The following is a 24,292-nucleotide window of genomic DNA, read 5'->3' on the forward strand; positions in this document are numbered from 1 at the left end:
CGTGAATGTGTGTGATGCAATCGACACGCCCACTCAACGACACGCAAAATTTTGTGGGTTCAGGTTTACCTCCCACTTCTATGTACTTTTTTATTTTCGTCTTTTGGATGGATGGAACCCGAGTCCTAACTTTATGCGATTATAAATTCTGTTGCATGTCAGTGGTTAGAATGAGAGCTCGAACTCGTCTAGGTGCTGATGATGTTGCCTCTTTGCATTGCATTTTGTGGCAAATAAAATTTTGTTACCTGGCACTTAAGCAATTTAATGTGTTGACCAATTTAAAAACGAAAAACTTTCTTTCTGTCGGCGACGCGACGCATAAATTTTAATGAAACAAAAAAAGTGAAAAGCAAACCAACGTTAGTTCAGATTGTATAATTTTTTGTTGTTTTTTATTTCTTGTATTCCCTTATTTTACTCCTGTTGGTGGTATTAACTGCGAACCGTGGGTTTCAGTCGTTTATATCAATTAGCAATGAGCCAGACAGTCATAGGACACACACACACACCCGGTGAAGCCGTCGCTAGGCGGCGCAGTGGCTAGTGACTCAAGTTGAAATCGTGTTGGGATTTACCTTAAAAATTATTTTCTGAGTGAGGTTAATTGATTTATATTGCTTACTTTTGTGTTTTTCTTGCCCAATGAAACTAATTTGATTTATTTTTCAGATTAACTTATAGTTTAAATCGATTTGGAGTGGAATATAAACTTAAATTTTATAGAATTCGGGAATGTGTTTAGTCTTTGAAGCTTCTTGCTTGTTAATTACTTTATTTATATCAATTAAGTATTTCAATAAGTAGGTACTTAACTAGTTCAATTAGTCAAGCCATTGCTTTTCATTCATTTTAAGTTCAAATCATTTATTTATCTGTTTTTACCCTATACTTTTAGTTTCCGATCTGTGTATATATATAAATCCTTTCATTCTCTATATCCATTCATCAAAAAATCAAAATAAATTTTTGTCTTGTATTGAATTGCAAACATATTCAGCAATTGATTCACTTATTTGATCTGTTGTTTTGTCGTTTCCTTCAATTAACTGAATATTCAATTAATGGATGATCTTAAACTATCCACTTTGGTTTATTTTTTCTTCTCGCCCATCTTGCCGAATGAGTGAGAAGCGGATACAAAAAACAAATCGCATGGCCAACGCAATTTCACACTTTACCAACTACAAATTGCAACATCATAGGCATGGCCAAAACCATTCTATAGCCATAGCCATAGAATGGAGGGGCGAGAGAATGAGTGGAGAGCGAATTCCTTCAGCTAAAGGCACTTCAACCTTACCCAACCTCGATCCTCCATGATTATATAGATGACGATGGCGGAGGCGCATGGAATTTTTATGATTTATGAGTGCGTTCTTCGGGTCGTTCCTGGGCCGCCGCAGCCTGTGATGGCTTTAACGATTTTTATTTTATTTTCTTCGTTTTCGTCTTTGTCGACCGACAATTGCTGCTTCTTGGATTTTCCTATTTCTCTTCATATTTTCTCTGTGTGTGTGTGTGTGTGTGTTTGTATGTATGCCGAGGCCATGCTCTGGGTCTAACAGTTTCCATCGAAAGTGTTGGCCCTCTTTTCTCTTTCCATGCCCGTTGGCATTAGTTGGGGTTACCTCGACTACCGACCATTTGATAAATGAGTTTCTATCCATTTTTCTGCAGGGCTAAAAATTCACCCTGAATTATGAGCAATGCGACAATGTCATTGGTTTTAGTTCAATCTGTCAGTGGCTAGCAAATTGATCTGCCTGGCAATGCATTCAGAATTATGCAACACTTCAAACAGGGTTAAACTTTAATCAGTAGTTGGACTAAAACTAAAAACAATTAAATTTAAACTTTACATTTTGTCTTGATTAAAAAAGTCTCATTTAAATTACGACACATAAATGTAAAATGTAGGTTTTAATCTTATTTATGATCAGCTCTCTTTGAAGATTGGCAATGAAATGTTAAAGTCAGTAATTTCCGCAGCTGCAAGCACTCAAGGCATTTGGACAATGATCATAAGCATTCATGGAAAGTAGTTAAATTTCAACAATTGAATTGCTGCCAATCGACAAAGGAATTTCGTATATATCATAGTATTGTCTATCTTGCCATAAAATTTGATCCCGGTTGACCTATTATAATCAAGTATTTTTTATTATTGCATTTTAAGCGAAACTTTCAAATCAAATTTATGAAACTTTCGTATTTAATGATGATTAGTAAACATTTTTACTTTGACCCTGCGGGTTGGGACTAACTTCCTTATCACATAACTTGGTGGAGGAGCTACATGAACATTATTTTTTCATGTGTAACAAATCAGATGTAGAGTTAAGCAATTGCTGAAAGTCTAGTTATTATTCCTCAAGTTGACGTGGAAAAAGTTCTTCACTTACAGTTAGATAGATAGTTTGTCTTGTTAATTAGTGGCAAAATGTGACGAGAGGATGATCCAAAAACCTGCACACCAAATTCCGTTAGAGCTATTGACTTTATGTGTTTACTTTGTGTGGATTATGGTTTATTATATGGCAATTATATTTCACCTCTCTGCCTCTCTGTATTTGTATCTGTATCTTTGTCTTGTGTCAATTTTGAAGTAAGTGGATGATGGCCTTAAGTAAATGCAAAATTTGTCTCAATTTAGAAAATGACGATACAAAGCATTCAACATTTTGGCGTATTTGAGTTTAGCATTTAATTTGCATTAGTAGCAACAGCTGCTGTTCTTTCCCTTCCTACTTTCAGTTGCTTGCGTGTCTCTGTCTGGTTGGCATTGAATCGATATTATGTGTGGATGCAGTCAACTTCAGGCATTGTTTTCCTTATGGCCACTAACAATATGCCACAATTTGGAGACCGGTCTTGATAAATGTCCTCCTAGCAGTGACTGTGGCCAGTTTGTTTGGTCCAGGACTTACCTTCAATGGACAAATTAACATTTCGACAAAGGCAACCTAATCAAATGTCACAATCACGCATGCGGCCTGTCCTTGGCAGGCAGTGGCAATGCCAGCAACAGTATTCAGGACCTAACCCTCACGTTCAGCAAGTATCCCCAAAAAAGCAACGCACTTCTACGCTATGCGGGACGGTGTCCTGCCCTTCGCATAACTTTCACTCTTGTCAGTTGCAAATTACATCGCACGTCTGCAGTCTAGAGCAGATCCTTGGGGGTGGTGTCGTAATTTAAAGCTTATTTTGACACTCTCCAGAGTGTGTGTGTGTGTGTGTGTGTTGCAAGGAGTCATCGTTGTCGTATCCTCTTTTACAGCTCCAACTCCGTGCAGTTCTCCAGTAACAGGCAAAAACAAAAGCACCCAATTTGCATCTTTCAAAATCGTGTTTTGTTACATTTTGTGCATGCGCAAAAATTTGCATACAACAATTAACACTCCGAAAGGCGGCATCAGAATCCTTGATGTGAGAAGGCTAACTCTCATACACACGCAAATATACATACATGCACATGTGTCTCCTCTCCTAAGGCTTTTCATCCTCCTGAACAACATTGCGTATGCTTAATTTCTAACCAAAAATCACACAGAGAATACGAGACACACAAAGACAGAAAGAGAAAATGTAAAATAAATTAACACCAACCACAAATCCAACTGAACCGTATATGAACTTGTGAATATTATAATATGCAAATACTATTTTATCACAAAGAACACAAAATTTTTGCATCTCTCATTCGATTCAATTGGCTAATGGTTTAAGCGGCTTTCTCTGTTCTTTTCTTTTTGCTTTTTTTAAGAAATCATGGAACAGCATTTGACACTAGATATATGTATAATCAAATTTGAAATTCACAAGGAAACATTTGAGTTACATATATTTCAATCAATTGATTATTAAAGTAAATCATTGGATTTTCGTTTTGATCAGAGTTTTTCAATTTTCTCTTACATTGTTTGTGGCTGCCCTTGAACTGACGAAATGACCAAAAACGTTCAATCAGTCAAATGCATCAAATTGAAATGATTGAATTTTGATAGGCAACCCATGTTATACCCATTACTCGAATAACTTGGAAAATACATAAAGAAATACATAGTTATAACACTTAACTTAAAGCCAAACAACTCCATCAACTAGCTGTAAGAGATCTTATCCCGATTTTGTATGTTATAATATTTTGAAAAACATGTAAAAATCATTTTTAGGTTTCTATAAACTATCCATTAGTTTTTTTAAGTATTTTGTATTAATTTGTAAAATGTTTTCATCAGCTTAAGTGCTATTAAAACGACAAGTCAGGACATGCAACTTGTTACTATCTATGGTATAATTTATTTTTTATTCTTAAATTCTAAAAATTTAAGCCTTAAAATATGAAATAAACTTTTCGGCGATAATAGTTGCTTTATTTAAGGTTTATCAACTCATCCCTGCGAACTTATCCGTTACCCAACACTGAAATCTTAAAGATCTTAAGCCATTCGAGTCTTAAATCGATTGTCATGAGGAACTTGAGGAACTCTTTAGTCGTACTCTCTATGCGATCATTTTCAGTTACCTGTTCATGTCCTGCTTGTTAAACGTTTAAAGAGCTTAGCCAATATGGACATTTTTTTACAATCAATGACCTTCGAAAGTTTTTACAATTTCTATATACCCTTTCACTGCCCCTATGGTAGGTATTATGAGCTGCGAGATTTTTGGAGCCTTAACTTGCCAATGCATTTTGTGATTTTTTTCGCCTTTTGTATTTCTTTTTGCCAGCCTTGTTTGTTTTTCTACTACTTTTTTGCAACAAATTGAACATTTTCATTAGATTTTGCTTTAGCAGAGGAAGAAAAAGAGTGAGGTTTTTGAGAGAGTCAAAAGAGGTGGTGGGAGGAACGAAAGGGAAATGCGGGCAGACATTCAATTGTATTGCCCAGGAGAGTGATTCAATTGAATTTGTTTGTTTTAGTATACGGTTCATTTATTTGCAAAAACGAATGAATAACAGGCACCAAGCGAGAGGAGCAGCCTCTGTTGTCTCTCTCTAGCTTTCGCTCGTTGTGTTTGTTAAAGTTTTGTCGAACTTCCGGTCAAATGGGAAGCACAAGCATTTCGGAGACCATTCCCACACTCCGACACACCTCATAACATATGCTCTGCGGCATTGTTCAAGTGCAGACTCAAGGTATTGTAGTACATTCATACATAAGAGAAGTTCTTACAAAAAGTTCCACTCGAACAACTTTTCCCATTCCTGTTGCTCCACAACCATCTTTTCCTTCGCCCCATTTGCCATTCCACGTAGTCTCTCTCTAGGGAGCGCTTAAGATTTCATTGTGTAGAATTTACCTTGGGCCAACCCTTCTCCCACCTAAGCAACCCCCTGGCATCCATACATACATATGTATGTGCGGAAAATTCGCGAGAAAATTAAGTATAAATGAAGTTGCCAGCGATTGGAAGCATTTAAATGTTGAATCATGATGCAACATTTTTCCAAAATATATTTTATTCATCAAAATTCTCTACCATTTCCTTTGCCAACGCTTTGTGTTTTAATATTCACTTTTGGGGTTAACAAGTTTAAATTTCAAGAAATTTAAATTGCCTGCAAACAATTGGCATAATATTAGAAGTACATTTTGGGGATACTCAGCACACACACAGACATAGATAACACGACAAACATGCACAGACACGAACATACTTATCAGGATTATATGTAACTATGGGAATCCGATTAAATATCTAAAGTATTAGCTAAATGATTCCCATTGTTCATAATTTCTATCTTCATAATACATAAATCCGATTTGATTAAATTCTAAACACACACACACATACACCGACAAATTAGCCTCGGGTTGCGCCTGTAAGTAGACTTTACATTATAATAATAAGGAAGAGTCACTGTCTCCTCCAACTCATCTTAGGCACAAATTTACTAAACGGCTTTAAGACCTCATTGTTATGCAATCAAACACATTAAACATATAGAAATATGGAAAACAAATCATTGGATAATTTAGATAATAGATTTGATTTTAATGACAGGAACAAAGTGACAAGTTAAAAGAAAGAAAAACTCCGATGCACCGCGGGACATTAAAAATTAGCTAATTCATAGAAAACCTTTCTTTCACTTATTTTATTTATTGATTGATAAGAAACCCAAATTGTAATTGTATTTTTAATTATAGTTTCTAAATAAAATTTTGAGAATCACTGGAGGTTATGCGATTGAATTGGATTGTAGAATTTTACAAGGACTCAAAGACTGCAGGTCCCCATCTAGTCCCCGTCTAATGAATTGAATAAAGAGATGAAAATTCATAGGAAGTCATCAAGTTCTAAGAAGTCTTTAAAAGTAACAAATAAGAAATGTAATGTATAATCAAAATAAATTCTTATTCGAAATTCACAATATTTAAGATGTGTTTAGTTTACGGTTTAGTAATTAAACTTAAAAAACTCAACTAAACTATCTGCATTAGGAAGAATATGTGGAAGTTTTGCCACATTTTCCAGTTTGATGTAGACGTCAATGTCTTTTTCAATTTATGCAAAAGTCACCTTTTTCTACTTTGACTGCTTTCTGATGTGAAATAATGGACAGCCAAGCGCCGCTTCAAATGAAGCCATAGAATGGGGCACTTGCAACACTTGCGGAAAATGCCAATGGCATTTCTCTCGCTTACTGTCTTGGCCAGTTCCACCAGATGCCGCCAACTGTCCCCACTGAACCCCGTTTGCCATTCCCCAAGATTCCTCATAATAACTTTAAACTGAAATGCATCCGTTGTCTGAGTGTGTGTGTGTGTGTTAGCCCGCGCGCGGAATTGCCCACAATTTGAAGCGATCCGCACGAAACCTAACTAGAAAGCGAAATTGTTATTGCAACATGCAACCGCAAAAAGCAGCAACACAACAACAACAACAACACCAATGCGTGGTTGTTCTCTTTCTCTCTCACTCTCTCTCTCTCTCTCTCTCTGTCTCGCAATAATTGTGAGCAAATATTACATGTAAGCTTGCGTCTCAAGTTTGATGGAAAACCAAAGTGGGGTTAGAGCTCTTTGGCGAGCAACATATTATCATGAACAACGGCAACAGCAGCAACAACCAACAACAACCGCAGCAACATCATAATTATCGATTGTTTAGGTTGCCCTCCCAACTCTTCTCTATCTGTTTCGCCCCTCGTCACCTGCCATGCCATGCCTTGCCTTGCCTTGTCTGGCCACCAAACAGCTTTGTATAGAGAGCAATTATGCCAAAAGCGCGTTTATTATGTGGCAACCCAAAGCCAAAGAAGAAATATTGAATCAAAATGAAAGACAACAGACAACAAAAACAAGCGAAAATGAAAACTTGAAGAAAATCCGTCAAGGAAATCGATCAGCAAGCAAAAGCAAGGCAACAAAATAATCGTTGCACATATAAAAAAGAAAATTATGTGATCGACTGCCTGAAATACTCATTACTTTGTTTACTATTTAGATTGTTATTTGATACCTAAGTAAATCTTTTAGAAATTCTCTCTATACCTATTTGTATATTCCATTTTTGAACAATTTTTTTTGTTAAGTTTATAATGGTAAACGTGAATTGAGAAGTTTAATATCTAAACTTTTTTTAAGTTTTGTATCTAAACTTTTTGGTTTTTTGATTTTTGTATTAGGAAAAAAATGCTTTTAAGTAACAAATTGTAGACATGTTTTCCCATGATCATACTTTAGTTATTTTTTAATTTATTATTGGGGTAAATTTCACTTGATACATTATTATAATATCTTTGTTATTCAATATTAATTAATTATTAATGTTGGAAACTAAATGCAGTAATGAAATTCATTAAAAAAGATGGTTTTAGTTTTATTCTAAAGAATTTTGAAAACGATCGACTTGAGCTCATGAATGTCTAAACTATCCGATAAGCTCAAAGTTTTCGAATCCCATGCAATTAATATATGTATAAGAAGCTTATAGGCAAATTCGTTAAACACAATTCAATTCACAAAACACTTTGCCGTAAATCTAAAAAAAAAAACAAAACTTAAACTTTACTAAACTTACTCAGATCAAGTAAACACTTTCTCTAATACATTTTGTTTGAATAAGTTAAGTTTCTTATGATTATTATATTTTACGTTAGAGTTTTTGGGCCAACTCTATTCTGGCCAAGTCTATGAGAGATTTGTGTTTAAAATTGTAAACTTTTCTCCGTGTTGATCTCACATAAGTATTTCCACCAACTCAATATGCCCCAAGCAAATTGTAAAAGTAATGGAAAAAAATTGTTGTTGGCGGTTTAGTTTTTTGCCTTTTCTTTCGTTTTTCTTTCTTTTGCGTTTTTGCTTATTTTTGCTGTTACTTTATATAGAGCGTTCAACGTTCATGCCATGTTTTGTGGCATGTTATGAAATCGTCAATGGAAAGAGGAGTTGCAGCCAACGAAAGAGAGCTGGAGAGGCACTGTGAAAGGGAGAGGTAGTGGTGGGGGGGTAAAGATAATTTACTGCAGCAACAATTATAATTTTATTGCATTAACGAAAAGAAGGAAAGGAATCAAAAAAAAAAAATATGCTCTGGTGATAATTGTGCTACTTTAAGAGGTAATTAAATAATGCGAAATTTTATATGAAATTAACAGAAAGTATTGCAATTGCATTATGATTGTATAACAGTTGGTAATTGAATTTCCCATATTGCGGTTTTATGTCGGAGTTGTTTTATGACAGTTGCGAAGTGCAAGTGAAAAATTGCGAATCTGTCAGAGATATCATCGTTTAAATTGATGAGCAATTTGCAAACTAACATTTTACAGTTCGTCTAACACTTTTACAAATCGTATAAGTTTCTTATTACTTGAGTAAACAAAAAATTTGCAGACAATTTAATTACTGAGCAACAAATGATTTGCAAAGTGACCTTTGATAAGGTGACCTTTGATATCTGTCAGCTTAATAGTAATTAAATAATATGTAAGTAAAAGTTGCAGTCCAAACAATTCCTCAGAATTCAAAAACAGGATATGTAACTAATAACAAATTAAAATGCGAAGCAATTAGGAGAAATAAATTCGAATGAATTCGAATTCGAAGGCAATAACAAAGGACATATCGGAGGCAAATCATTCTAAACTGCAATTATATTTGATGATTCTCGTCGAATGGGATATATTTTATAATAAATCCAGAGCAGTTCGCCTGAGAAAGGCCTACAAACAAATAGCATGCCATTTCATTTGTTCTGTTCTGTTTGTATGACAGGTATTAAAGATATGTATGTATATGATATGGTCACCCGATAATGATCAAATTGGGCACTTGGGCATTTGGACAATGGCTTAGAAAACAACGAAGTTATTGGGAAAAGTCAGAGTTCATGACTTTGGCATATTCCTACGAATTCCAACATTGTAGGAGGAGGAGACTCAGTTGATCCAGACGGATAATACGAAATATAATAGCAAAGAAGGATAATTTAATAACTTTCTGATACTTTGATCTGATTACCAGCTTGGTGTACTTATAACATTTGCTATGTCTAATAATTAAAAAAAAAAAACGAGAATTATCATAGAATTGATTATTACAATCATGCTCATAAGTCCGAACATGACATGTACTATAATCGTGAAGATCTAGATTCTAGAAGAATACGGTAGATCTCTAACCCACAAAAATGTAATCTCTGAATCCTTGTTTTACAAAAGTTACTATGTCAATATCCTTTACAAAGGTTCTGTTATGTGCGCAGGGATATTGATTTCACATCGAATGATCGTGACATCAGCACGCTGTTTTATTTCATCCACCTATGATCCCACTCTAGAGTACAAGGCTAAGGATATGAGTGTTCTTATGGGAACTCATTGATCTGATTACCAGAAATGCGGACAGTTCAAAATTTAACATCAGTTTAATCAGCTGAAAGTTAAGTTAAGTAACAAAAGTGATTATAGCCTAGGAAAGGATATAAAATTTGCACTTGGTTAACCAATGGGATTTCTTAAAATTTATATGCTATGACACTTTTCAGGTATACAGAAATGAAAAGATATTTCGATTGTTAAACAAATTTAACTATTAAACAGAAGCCAAATGATAAAATGTTATAAGGTTGTATAACACACACGACACTTAACCACTTGTTGATTTCAAAGCGATTTTTTGGCTATATGTACATTTAACAGGGTGTACTCGATTCCACAATATTACAATGACATGGAATTGATTTACGCGCTGATAGACCAACGCACATTACTAATTGACAGCTGCATTCATTAGCTGCATACGTTGCCAATTGCTGCCTCCAGCTCCCCTCTTCACACTGATCCGTTGAAAGAGATTGACAAACACGCAAACGGGAACCAAGATGGAATGGCTATGTATGTGTGTGCGTGTGTGTGTTCAGGATGTGGACCATGGATGATGATGATGATGGTGGCCGGCGCAAACATGATGTGCGCCTGGTTGCATGTGTTGCTGCTCCAGTTTCCGTGGCCACCGTCGCCGTTGCATTGCAATGGATTTTCACTCTTCGCTCTCGGTTTTATTCATTTGCTTCTTGTTTGATTTTTCTCCTTTTCATTTGTTTTTTTTTTTTTCTCACTCGTTTTATATGTCTTTTTTTTTCCTTTGCCGCCAATCGTGACATAATGACGCGACGTTTCATAGTTTGCGTTTTGATTGATGGTTCAGGAGTCGCGTCGCAGTCGAGAGTTGGAGTTGGAGTTGGACTCGGTGCTGGTATGTATGTATATAGTCTGAGGTAAAGGCAGGCAACAAAATTGATGAGGTGTCACCCAGTTGCCAAATGTGTTACAAATCAATGGAAATGCAGCGAAACGGAAAAAAAAGAAGGAAATTAACACACAAAAACCTACATTCGCATTTATGTACATATGTATGGGCCAAAGCTTATGTTTGACAGACCTCATTCTTTTATTTGCAGATTTACCAACGTTTTTTCTTTTCCAATTTTTTGTTTTTTTTTGTATTCTTTTTTGTTTCTGTTGTGCCCTTTACATATTTGCGTTGTCATCATTGAGTTTTGGCAGCCGCCAGTCATTCACTTCTTCTCATTTGCACTTGCCGTTCGTTTGCCCAGTCATTTGGCGCACTTAAGCTCTTTTTTTTGTTCATTTTGCTCTCTCAACGATCTGTTTGCAACATTTTCAAAACATTTCCCATACAGAAAGACTCACAAAAGTCTTGTTATACAATTAATAAACAGTCGAAATTGAAAAGACAAACCAAACAGAAACTATGTGTGCCGATTTAAAGGTCTGCACTAGACTAGCAAATATTGATCATTCAAATTTATGCGGTTAATGACACATTCAAAACGTGTAAATTTTTGCAAATTTTGTTTGATTTATACTTATACTAAATCAATGAAACAAAGAGTCTTACTTAATATATGAACTTTTGTTTCGATAAAGCCTAATCTTCCAAGTCAATACTATCGAAATTTTGTTAAATATATACATGTGTGGCTGGGAGGATGAGCAGGGGGAATCTCTTGGTAGGAAATTGTTACACAAGCTACAGAATACAGATCCCTGTTGCCAGAAGGAATCGGGGATAAGAATATATCTTTGGTTAATGATATGATTAATTAAAGATCTCTATGATTGAAGAGGTCCTTTGATTACAAAATTTCTGAGATCTCCATAAAAGTATTCTAAGTTAATCTGTAATTTTAAAGATCTCTTGATGTCTATGATGTCTGTGAAATTAAAGTTCTGCAAGCTCAAAATTCTCTAAGAATAAACACTAATTGAGGACCTCTGAATGGAAACTCTCCAATTTACGCCAAGATATATCCCCCATGTTTTGGAGTAGACTTACTTAACTTAACTACTAACAACTGAAGGGTATAAAAGCAGTTAAGATATTTTTGAAAAAGGCGCCGTTCACCTGTTTGTGAGAACTTAATGGTCTATCTACAAGTCAATATTCAAATTAACTTCAAACATTTTATACTAAGCGATGACTTCAATTGCTTAAACAGTCAAAAAATTTGTTCCAGAATTTCACTTAGAAACTAAAAGGGATATTTAATTTTTTTTTTTATAGATTTTCCCATTTTTTTTTTTTTTCCTTTGAGTAATAATTCAAATTGACTCAAAATATCACTTTTCCATCTATAATAAACCAGCGTAAGTATATGAATTTGCCACTATGAATGTTGTCTATTTTTTTTTTTTTTTTTTTGGTGGATTTTATTCATTTATTTATCAGGCCGTTGTTTGGCAGTTTTAACAAACATTTTGGTTCATCACGCAACGCCATTTTGGCGACGAAAAGCGCTTCATGGAGAAAGAGTAACAGGGAAATGGTCCACGCACGCGATGTGCTGAAAATAACAACAGAAAAGTCGTCTGCCAGCGATTTTGCTTTAGTTCTTTTGCATTGCCTTTGTGCCCCAATATGGCGCCAAAGTGTGGATACACGAGCGAGTGCCTCGAGTGTGAGAACGACAACGAGGACGAGGCCAAGCGCCACAGTTGGTTTGGGTAAGGCATAAGTCAGGCGCCAGGAAAGCTGTAAAATCGGTAAATGGCATATAAAAATCGTTGGAATTGTTCAAGCCCAAATGAGGAAGAATTTAGCAAAGGCATTATAGATATTTAGTCAGTCAGCCAGTTACTTGGTTTATGATGAATCGATACTGCAATTAAAATTACGAAAACAAATTAGCATAATTGACCAAATCACAAAGAATCCTGCAGAATATGAAAAATCCGTCAAACTGTATACTGATCTTGAAGCTAAGCTGAAACGTGTAGGTCTAAAACAATTGACACAGAGGGGAGAGAGAGAGAGAGAGAGAGAGAGAGAGAGAGAGAGAGATAAAACAAATTAGCACCGCGGCTTTCTGCATTTCCCTAATTTTGTCATCATTAAAACACATCCTTTTAATGTCCTTCCATCATTTTTACGCGCATATTTAATAAAAAGGTTTCCCCATTCATTTAACTCAATTGAAATTACCAAGGTTAACAAGACATCAACTTCGTTACGTAATGTATGTTATTACGTAATCATTAACCGAAAGTATGTATCAAACTTATTATGATGGGTTGTTTTTCTATGCAAATTGTTTAAGGTTTTTTTTTATTATATGCCCGAAGAAACATTTCTCACCAAAGTTAATAGAAACTGTGTTCCCTATTTATCAATTTGGATTATAAGCCCATCATCTCAGGCTGTATAATGCATGGCCAAAATACTCTCTATCATAAGGGTCTAGTATCACCGTGCGACTCATCGACTTAAAAACGACATGCTAACTATTTATTATTATTTACTAGGCACAAATTTTTAAAAATATTGTCAGATTTTAGAGAAATTAACCAATTGCAAACAAAATCATTCCCATGAGGAAAAAAATTCGTTCTCTACTTGATTCAATAACTTTGGCAATCATCATATCTCGATAGTATGGAATCAGGATCGGTATTTAAAAAACCTTTTAATTTGCCAAAGAAATAAAAAAAGTGGAAAGATTGTTGAATAGATAATCCGACTACAATTTCGTTTCTTAATGGCCTTCATACATGCTCCTTTACCCTTACTGTAGCGCAATTTAACCAATTCCCAATTGAAATTCTAGCACATCATTATCATTGAAGTAAATGCAGCATTCATTCTTTTACGACAAACGAGACAAGATATTGAAAAAGATAAATGAATAGGAGGAATCTGTAAGGAGAAATATGAGAGATATGTGAAGAGAAGCTCATGACCTAAATCTAGAAGCAAAACCAAAAATTCAAATCCATAAAACCAAATCCAGCTTCAACTTAATCCCAACTGCACTTGATGTTGTTGATGTTGATGACGGCGATGACGACGACGACGATGATGATGATGATGATGACAGGAGTAGATGTTGACAATGACGCCATTGAAAGCACTTTTCGTTGCATTATGTGTGTGTGTGTATGTGTTTGGTTTGTTAAGATTGGGGATTGAGGTTTGAGGGTCGTTTTTGGTGAGGGTGAGGGCAAACGGTTGCAGCAGCGGCGACAGCTTTCGGGCTTGGCAATCAAAAAGTCATCAAATATGAATTTTACGCCATAATTTTTCACCTGTGCAAAAGAATCTTTGCTCTGTGGCGTTTAGCTGCCATTTTCAAACCTTTTATGGAGTAGACCACCCTTAACCCACAACACAAGCTATCACCTTTGGGCCATGTCTTCTTTTGAACACAATTGCTTGCACTTTTGTGCAATGCCTTAAACGAGATGGAATGAAAAATGTTTAAGGCCACAAAACTACATGAGAATATTCTGTTCGTTGCTGCATATGAGGCATTTTCCATTGCACTTTTCTTATTTTCCTACAGTTGGAAACATCTTTTTGTTCGTTTGGGGCATAAGAATTAAATTAAAGTTTATGCAAGCGTAACGACAGCAGCAGCAAAACGAGGCAACAAAAATCATTTGCCACAAAATCCACTAAAACCCAATTTTGCTGCCAAACAAAATAAAGATGAAGAAGAAGCTACAATACTCCTGAAGAGTCCTGCATAAGCATGTGTAGAAATAACAGGACTCAGGACCCAAGAACCAAGACCAAAAGACCGAACACACTGAACTCCACACACATACATATGTACATACATGGAAAACTGAAAGAAAAGATAGATGCCACATGCAAAAGGATGAAAAGGAAAAACTAGACGAAACTTCACTCTTTCTCCTCCAGCTTCATGAATTGCCTCAAGACGTTGGCGTTGTGGTTGGCTGGAGTTGGTTTCGTCAAGGATTTTTGGTGGTAGTGGTGGGTAACTGTGGCTGTAATGCGGATAAGCAAAAACTTTTCCACACGCTGCCATAGCTATGCTTCAAGAAGTTGAAGTTACTTCACATTGAAGTTGCACTCTTCTCAATCTGAATCTGAATGGTGATTCGAAATCTGCATCAAAACAGAGAAATCATGTCATTTGGGCCGCAAAAACATTTTCGGCGCTCTTTTAATGTTAGACCAAACTGTCAGATGGATGACACCACATCCGCCCAAGCACACACAGACACACGCACAATCACAATCAGTAGAAACACGTCCCACAAGAACACGATAGAATATGATGTTTGGCTGACGGCTAATGCCTGCCTGTTCTGGGCTCTTGGCTGACATATGTTCTCTCTTTGCATCATGTTGCAACATATGCTACTAGAATTATCTTTCACTCGTTGCAGAGGACGGACGTGTTTTTTTTTGCGCTTATCAATTTTTATTTTTTACTCGCGATTAATTACTTTTACAAATTTAAATTAAATTAAATTCATTATCGGTTTAATTAATAAAAATTTCAACATCCGAATTTTATTTTCATTTCGCGAATTCTTGCTGTCGCTTTTGTTTAAATTTAAATAAAATCAAAACTTACAACAATACTTGCATTAGCGGTGTTGTTGTTTCGCTTATTTCTTTTGCCTTTTGTCTTTACCGTTTTAACTAACTCTCGCGCTCTTGCGTACAAATTGTTGTTGCATGTGTTCAATTTGACGCGCTCTCCCGCTCTTTCCTATTCTTGATTGATTTGCGCTCTCGTCTTTTGCCTACCCGCGACTCTGTGATACGTGTTTTTGTTTTTGTGCTTTCATCTCTTTTTATTCTTTAGTTGTGAAGGCTTACTCTGCACATTAACCCTTGTGTCAGAACTGGTCAGTATATTCTTTACACAGAATTTTTACCTTTAGAATTTTTATTTTTTGTATTTCCTTTTTTAATTAAATTAAACTTTTTGATAAAATGGTTGTCTGCTCAAAAAATAATTGCATAGTTGCCACTAATGCGGTTGACTCCCATGATTATATTCTGTGTTGGTTGTGTGACAATGCGGTTCACGTTAAGTGTGCAGGTTACACAGGCAGAATCAAGGAGTCTATTGCTAAAGGTGGTGGCTTAAAATATGGATGTGATGCTTGCCGAGAGGTCGAGAATGAGATGCGCTCTTTCATGAGGCGGACTAGAGATAGTTTTGACACTTTAAGGGCAGGTTTTAATAAACTCCAAGCGGAGTTTACTGCGGTGGAGACTCAGTTCAGAAGTTTATCGCTTATGAATGAGTCTCCGAAACGTAAAAGGACCAGTCCTTGGGGTGTTTCTGCATCTGTAGACCCGCCAGCGTCTCTTATCGTCCCCGACCGGTCTCATGCACCGTCCACTCCTAATGTACAGCAATTGATTTCGTTTAAGAGCCCGGTTGTGAATGCTATTAGTAAGGAATTACCGGTATCACCTGGGAATGATCTCTTAAAAACGATGCCTATTGTAGTGTCCGATGTGTCCGGGCAATTACCCATTCCAATGGAAATTGCCGATAGTTCTAAAAGTATCGAGGGCCCCGTAAACAAGTCGACTGCTGCAGTGGGTAACTTGTCCAACGTTACTGCTGCGGCTGACGCTTCGGGACCGCGGCCTCTCGTTGGCATACCACCAAAGAAACATATATTTGTTTCTAGGCTAGACCCTGTTGTCACATCTGATGATGTAATAGCCTATATTCGGAAGAAAGTTAACGTCTCGAATATTGCGGTGGAGAAGTTTAAATTTTCTTATTCTCGGGACATTTCGTCTTTTAAAATTAGTGTTTCTGCCAATATCTTCGACACTATATGTCGAGAAGATTTTTGGCCAAAGCATATAATAGTTAAGGAATATACTGTGAAAAAGAAAAATCGGAAACCGATTCGCTTGCCAACAACAACAACTAATACTAATCCTGTCACATCAGCATCTGCTGGTGTGTCAAAAAACTAGCTTCGTCCCTTAACCTGGGTTACCAGAATGTTAGAGGGCTGAGATCTAAACTTTCTAATCTCTTTGTAGATAGTCTTTCTTTTGAACATAACATTCTAGCTTTTACAGAGACGTGGCTAAAACCTGATATTGCTGATGCATCGGTTTTTTCCACAAACTTTTCTATATTCAGACGTGACCGGATTTCTCGTATAGGTGGTGGCGTTCTGATAGCTGTTGATGCTGCTTTATCATCTGAAATGATTCAATTTTCTAGTACCCAGGAGATTGAGTTTGTCGGTGTTAAAGTAAATTTTAAATCTTTTAATGCTTTCATTACTTGTTCCTATATTCCACCATTGTCAGACATGGCGGTATATTTAAATCATTTAGAGGCAATTCAGTTTGTCTCCTCTTTAGTTTCCAGTCAAGACTTGCTCATAGTTGTAGGTGATTTTAATTTACCCGCTTTAGCATGGTCACTAACAGATGAATCTACCACGTTGCTGCCCTCTTTGTCACATGACTTTATTGATGGCCTTCTAGGCTTATCTTTATCCCAAGTCAATCCCGTCTTAAATTCTAATAGAAAATCGTTAGATCTTATTTTTGTATTGGATTCTTCTTATTGTGAGGTTTCTAGGATCGAACCTTTTGTTCTTCCAGAAGACAAATTTCATCCTACATTAAATTTAAAAATTGATTTGCCCTTGCTTTCACCATTACTTGGTTCAAATGAGTTACCTCTAACTAGGTGCTTTCGTAAGACTGACTTTGCCAGCCTTAATGAAAACATTGCTACTACTGATTGGTCTTATCTGTACAATTGTAGAGATATGAACTCAGCTGTTCGTTTTTTCTATGATACTCTGAATTCACTCTTTGATATTTGTGTGCCTCTTGGTAGGCTGGAGCGGCTTAACAAACCTCCCTGGTTCTCTCGTGAGTTATCCAATTTGAAAAATGTGAAGACACGATATTATAAGAAGTTTCAAAAAACACGTCGTTCATCAGATTATGCTCTGTATACAGTCGCTCGTTCAAAATTCATGATGCTTAATACACAATGCTATAAGAATTATCTTCAGCGGTGTAAGCTTCAGTTTTCTTCCGACCCTAAACAATTTTATAACTTTGTTAATTCTAAACGTAAGACCTCTGTGCACCCATCTTTTTTGTCTTTTCAAAATAAAAAAGCAAGCACTGATCAGGCAATTGCCGATATGTTTGCGAGTTTTTTCAAAACAACTTATTCCTCAACGGAATATCGAGCAAGTCCGTATCCTTATCATTTAAAAAAGGCTAATTGCATTTTCAATCCAGTCATTGATGAAAGTTCTATTCTTAGCGAACTTAAATTAGTTAAACCTGTTTATTCTCCGGGGCCAGATGGTCTTCCTGGATGCGTACTCAGGTTCTGTGCAAACGCATTATGTAAACCCATTTTAAAATTGTTTCTATTGTCTGTCGAATCTTCCTCTTTTCCATCTATTTGGAAGGAGTCGTATATCATTCCTCTGCATAAAAATGGCAAAAAGTCCGAAGCCTCTAACTATAGGGGTATCTCAAAATTGTCCGCTATTCCGAAAGCTTTTGAGAAAATTATAACTTCTCAATTGCAACATTTTTGCAGTTCTATTATTTCACCATCCCAACATGGGTTTGTGAAACGTAGATCTACAACCACTAACCTTTTAGAATTTACATCAGTAATTATCAAGGGGTTTAAAAATGGTAAACAAACTGATGTAATATATACTGACTTTAGCAAAGCCTTTGATTCCGTTAATCATACCCTATTACTTTCTAAGCTGAGCGACATTGGGTTTCCACCCCTTTTCCTTTCTTGGGTTCGTGAATATTTAACAAATAGAAAACAGAAGGTACTTTTTAAGTCTTCTTTTTCCGCTTCCATTCCTGTGACTTCTGGTGTACCTCAAGGTAGTCATCTTGGCCCTCTGCTCTTCACACTATTCATTAACGATCTTCCATCAGTCATTGTTCATTCGCGTGTGCTTATGTATGCTGACGATGTCAAGCTTTGTCTTACTCATAAAGATACAGATTCATTTAGTCGGCTACAAGCTGATCTTAAAAACTTTCAATCCTGGTGCCAGTTTAATCTACTAAATCTTAACACTACCAAATGTAAGGTAATGACTTTTTTCCGTAACTCTCCTCAACTGGTCACTTATTTTCTAAACAATAGCCCTCTGGAACGTCTAAATAATATGAATGATTTGGGCGTACTTATGGACCATAAGTTAAATTTTAACACCCATATTTCCACCACGGTCGCAAAGGCCATGAGTGTCCTGGGTTTCATTAAAAGATGGTCAAAAGAATTTGATGACCCCTATACAACTAAAGTTCTTTTCACTTCGCTTGTCCGTCCTATTTTAGAGTATGGATCTTGCATTTGGTCACCTCAATATGAGTCGCACCAGATTAGACTTGAATCCGTTCAAAAGCAGTTCTTGTTATTTGCTCTTCGTGGCTTAAGCTGGGATCGCAATGTCAATTTGCCTTCGTATTCTAGTAGACTTCTCTTGATTAACCTTCCATCCCTAACTAACCGTAGAATTATGCTTGGTGTCATTTTTATGCACAAGCTCCTAATTGGTGATATCGACTCGCCTGAGTTATTAGCTCAGGTGAATCTGTCGGTACCATGTAGACGGAGTAGACATCCTTTGATACCTTTATCCCTTAGTCGTTGTTCTTCTAACTATGCTATGCATGAACCTTTTAGGGTCCTCTGCTCTGATTACAACCTTCTATTCCCTGTAATCGGCTCAGAGTTTTCTATTAATATGCTTAAAACATCTATCCTATCCCATTTAGTTAATAGATAGCTGTAGTATTATTTGTTTGTCTGTTTTTTCTATTGTGTACTTGTCCACGCGATTCGTGCCGTGCGTTATACGGCTGCACCCCTCGGTCGGTCGGGTGGGAGGTGGTGCTTGGGCTCGCGCGTAACAGGCTATGTCCTGGTGTCGTAGGGGCCACTTGAACGTACTGCGCATAGTATCGTCAACGTCCGCTATAAAGAATATGTAGTTGAGTTGCCACAAAATGGCTTTAGATTATCTTATCTGATAGCGTTGATATGCAATTTTTATAATTTACTAAAATTCACTACTCAACTTCATTAATAACTTAGCAATACAATGTATATTTGAAAAAGGTTTAATGAAGGTTTAAGGTTTTTGGACTGTTAATTAAAATTTGTTTTGGTCAATTGATTTGATTGAATCGAGATTCAGTCTTGGTTTAATACCTTAATCATTTTCAAATCTCTGTCATATTTATAATAAACTTAAGTCAAATTATATATGCAGCGCCTTGGTATAATGATAAAGCTAGGGTTTCATTTCTGTCTAGCACATTTTTCCAATTAACTTGCATTTCTTCTTTTGGATTCTCATTTCCTTCCTGTCCAATTTTCTCTCTGCGCAGAAACTAAGCGAAAAAGGCAATCGGAGGTGCCACAACCACCAGTTTCTTTTTTTCTTATTTTGGGCCAACTTACTTGGTAATTCAAAACGCTATTGCGTATTTTCCAAATAATTAAATGCCAAAAAAAAAAGGAGGAAACATAGATAAAAAGCAAAAAACGAAAGTTCACGTTTACTTGATAATCACTCCGATGACGATGAAAGTTAAGGCGACTCAAGTTGGTGGCAACTTGATGCCAACTTAGTCACTGAGATGAAACAGTTGCCCAGTTGCCTGAAAAGAAATGTAAAAAAAAAAAAAGCGAAAAACTAACTGCAGAAGCTACCTTTATCAGCATCTCTCTTTCGCCTTGCTGTGTGATAATCTCTTCAACTCAGTTGCTGTAAGGCGACACTTTTAGTGCACTCTTTGTGACAATCAGGGAGGAGTCAAACAAACAAACAAACAAACCAACCAACCGACTGACTGTCTGACTGACTGACTGACTGACTGAGAAAGAAAGAAACAAACAAACAAATGACAAACAAACTGACTGCTGACGAGTGCAGCTGCTCATTGAAATCTCAACTTAAAATGACTTTGCTCAGAGGTGTCCGACTTTTTGCACCTTGCAACGCCTTCAACTCGCTTGATTCTGTGTGCCAAAGTTTTCAACAATTTTCGGTTTATTTTTTGTTTCCTTTTCGTCAACGATTTTTTGCATTAAATGGAAAAGTGTCAAACTGTTTTCCTTCTATTGAGCCTATCATACAATTTAGATCAGTTTCCCCTTTGCAACTCGTTTGGCATTTTGTTTTCATTTTCTAGGGTATTTAGTAAAATAAAGCATACGTCATGTTGCCCTGCGAGGGTTGAGTGATGAATTTATTACATAAGCATCATTTAGATGCAATAACTTTTGCTTTTGCCCAGGCTCTTAAGTAGAAGTCTACTTAATTTCACTCATTAAATGCCGCACCCAGGAAATGTGTAGAAGGAAAATGGCAGAATGAAATTCTAGGCACAATCAAAGGTGTGGAAGGAGAAGCAGGCATCACCTCATCAGCCGCACGGCAAGTGTTTGCTCAATTTAATGGAAAAGGAAATGGCAACATATTTTGTGGCCTTCTTTTTTTCCACATCTAATGGCATTTTTGGTTTGAGATAGCTAGACAAAATCATTTCTTAATTACTATGATTATTTGAGGGAAATTGGAAAGAGAAATGGCAAAAATATCAACAACGATGAGGGCTCTTGATATGAACCACTTAGAAATGTTTCATTCATTTGCTAATGTGGAATTTTCAACTCACTTTTTGATTATATGATATAAAGACTTAGAATTCCATAATAAAGCTTTGCTCTAAAATCATAGTACGATTTAGTCTGTTGTCTATTGTCAATGAAAATTCTTTGCAAACTAACCATCAAAGTAAAAAAATGAAGTTTGAATCGATTTAGTGATATTTAAAAAATATCTTTAATGGCAGTTAATCATTTCTTATTTTGTGTATCCAACAAGATCAATACACCGCTTTTCTCCCCTATTCCATCTGAAGCCCGGGCGACAACTCTGAGCCAATCCACAAGGCGAAAATGTTAAGAGCATCGTCAAAAGTAGACAAAGATAGATCCAAAGATTTAGCTTCAAAATCATTTTTGCAACGTCTTATTACGACTTCTGGTGATGGCAAAGTGATTCATACTCTTTTCAATAGTTGTAAGATTGTTTTAGTCATGGAACGAATTTGGCATGAAAATTATATGTTAATATTTAACATTTATAATTCCTAATGGAAGGAATCTAAGATCAAAGAAATAAATCACCAATGTTCCGCTTTATAGCCTGGTTATCTTGAGATCGGGAATGTATTACGATAATGCCGTACGTAAGACTTGAGAACTTTGACACGCCATCAACAGGGGGTAGGATTGTCACCTCATCAAATTTCTTCCATAAAAAAACCGTAGCGAATTTTGATAAAATGGCTTGAAGTTAGATATGGCATTTTAGTTCAGTTGACCAACAATGGAAACGTCTAATACTTCGGTGATTTCATCACCGGGTAATATCAGTGTCATTAATCCGGGGGCAGCACCATCCTGTGACTTGGGATATGCATGGAATTTGTATGAGAATGAATGCCAACCCATATTAAAATTTGAACCGCGAAGCCGTGTATGTAACTGGGGATATGTCTTTCATAAGGTGCACAAAAAATGCACCAGGGTAAAGTATCACGGCGAACAGGAGCCAGGTGCAATTAAGAAATGGTGGGACAGAAATGTAAAGAAATCTACGACAGCACAGCCACCGGCTCCACCGCCAACAGCGTCCACATCAAGGACGACTTCAAATGATGAAGGTGATGGTTGGTTTGGTTATGGCATGAACTATGGAGCTGGCCATCGGCGTGGTTAATTCATTAATTGCAGGAAAAAAAAATATAATATCCTTGTCAAAAAACGAAATAAACCAGAAAATAAGAAAAGCCTTTTATTAATGTAGCAGTTAATTAATAATAGGGTATAGATTCCACAAACTCAATACACTTATTTTGTGCCTTACTCCATCTAGTAAACCAAGGACATAATTCTGCCAGTCCCAAAGGCAAAACCAGTGCCACAAGTAGACAATGATAGATCCAAAGATTTGGTTTTAAAATCATTTTTGCACTTATCAAAGGCAACGTCAGCTTCAGCAGATTGTAGTACGACTTTTGTTGAGAGCAAACTGTTTTCTACTCGTAGACTTTGAAAAATAGTTTAAATCGTGGATCGAATTTAGCATAACAACAAATTAGCCAGAATTAACATATTAAAATATGGCCATTTGAAACCGCATCAATGAAAACAAAAACTATTGTTACCACTTGGAAAAAGATAAATATTTTATTTATCCATATATGATATAATTAAAAATGTAATACTAGATCAATACACCGCTTTTCTCTCCTATTCCATCTAGAGCCCGGAGGACATTTTTGAGCCGACTCACATGGCAAAAATGTTACCAGCAGAGTGAAAAGTACACATAGAAAGGTCCAAAAATTTAGTCTTAAAATCATTTTTACACTTCTTCTAACGACTTCTGAAGCAAACTAACACACAGTTTCTTCAAGTCTATAAAATATCCCAGTGTTTGAAATTGCTAAATAGGTAAAGGCATGGAACGAATTTGGTATGACAATGAAAAGTTAACGGTTAGAACTTAGAATGAAAACGTTTGATTTTCATGAAGCCGCAGAAGAGTAAGAGAAGTGATTCAGTATTCTCCATTTTGCATTTACCCTAGATATATTTCAATAATAGGGTATAAATCCTACGAGGTCTATGCATTTATCTTCATCCCTCTTCCACTTAGTGTAAAAAGGACAATGCAAAAGACACAAATGTTAAAATCAATGTCAGAAGTAGACAAAAATAGATTCAAATATATGATCTGAAAAACATTTTTGTAATTATTGAAGTTAACGTTACCTGTGAGCAAACTGATTCATACTTCTTTTAAGCCTAGAGTTATACGTCAAGTAGTTACTTATGTCTTGATTCGAATTTGTCATAGATAACAAATTAGCCAGGGTAATATGCAATTCCGCATCGAGACAAAAGAACTGAAATTCGATTCGAATCAATGTATGCCGATTCCAAGAATCCTAGTTTCTACAAATGACGTTTAAAAGCAAATCATATCAAGCAAATTTTGACTCGTAAATCCCAAATTAGGAACGAAAGATGCCAAGTATCTGAAAAACTGGAATATTAATGAGTGAGAAATGGTGAAATAGTCAAAGTAGTAAGCAATATGCTTGAAACCTCTTCGAATTGGATTTGTATCACTACTTTCCAGACATCTATTGGTGATATTTGTGTCAGATTTTGTTTCTGTTGGGTTGGCTTGAAGTTCAACTACCCGTCAATCAAAGCAAACTAATTTAGGACATTCAGATTTACAGACCTTTGCAAGGTGGTCTTCGGATCGGATTACCATATAGCTTCCATAGAAACAGCTAAGTGACGAACAGTGACTAACTTTGCTATTTAGATTGGGCGACTATTTCACACTGCTACCAAGGGAACGATCGGTCGAAAATAGATACTTTTTCAATAACTTCGGTACCTTTGACGC

At 36.1% G+C, this 24,292-nt stretch overlaps 1 protein-coding gene across 2 annotated transcripts in view; it reads left to right on the top strand.

Annotated features, from left to right (window-relative positions):
- mbl (muscleblind) overlaps positions 1-24,292 on the top strand; it is a 199,943-nt gene that overhangs the window by 18,872 nt on the left and 156,779 nt on the right. The window lies entirely within an intron of this gene.

Source organism: Drosophila tropicalis, unplaced genomic scaffold (genome assembly GCF_018151085.1).
Source record: "Drosophila tropicalis isolate 14030-0801.00 unplaced genomic scaffold, ASM1815108v1 contig_593, whole genome shotgun sequence".
In the NCBI taxonomy this organism is placed as follows: Eukaryota; Metazoa; Arthropoda; class Insecta; order Diptera; family Drosophilidae; genus Drosophila; species Drosophila tropicalis.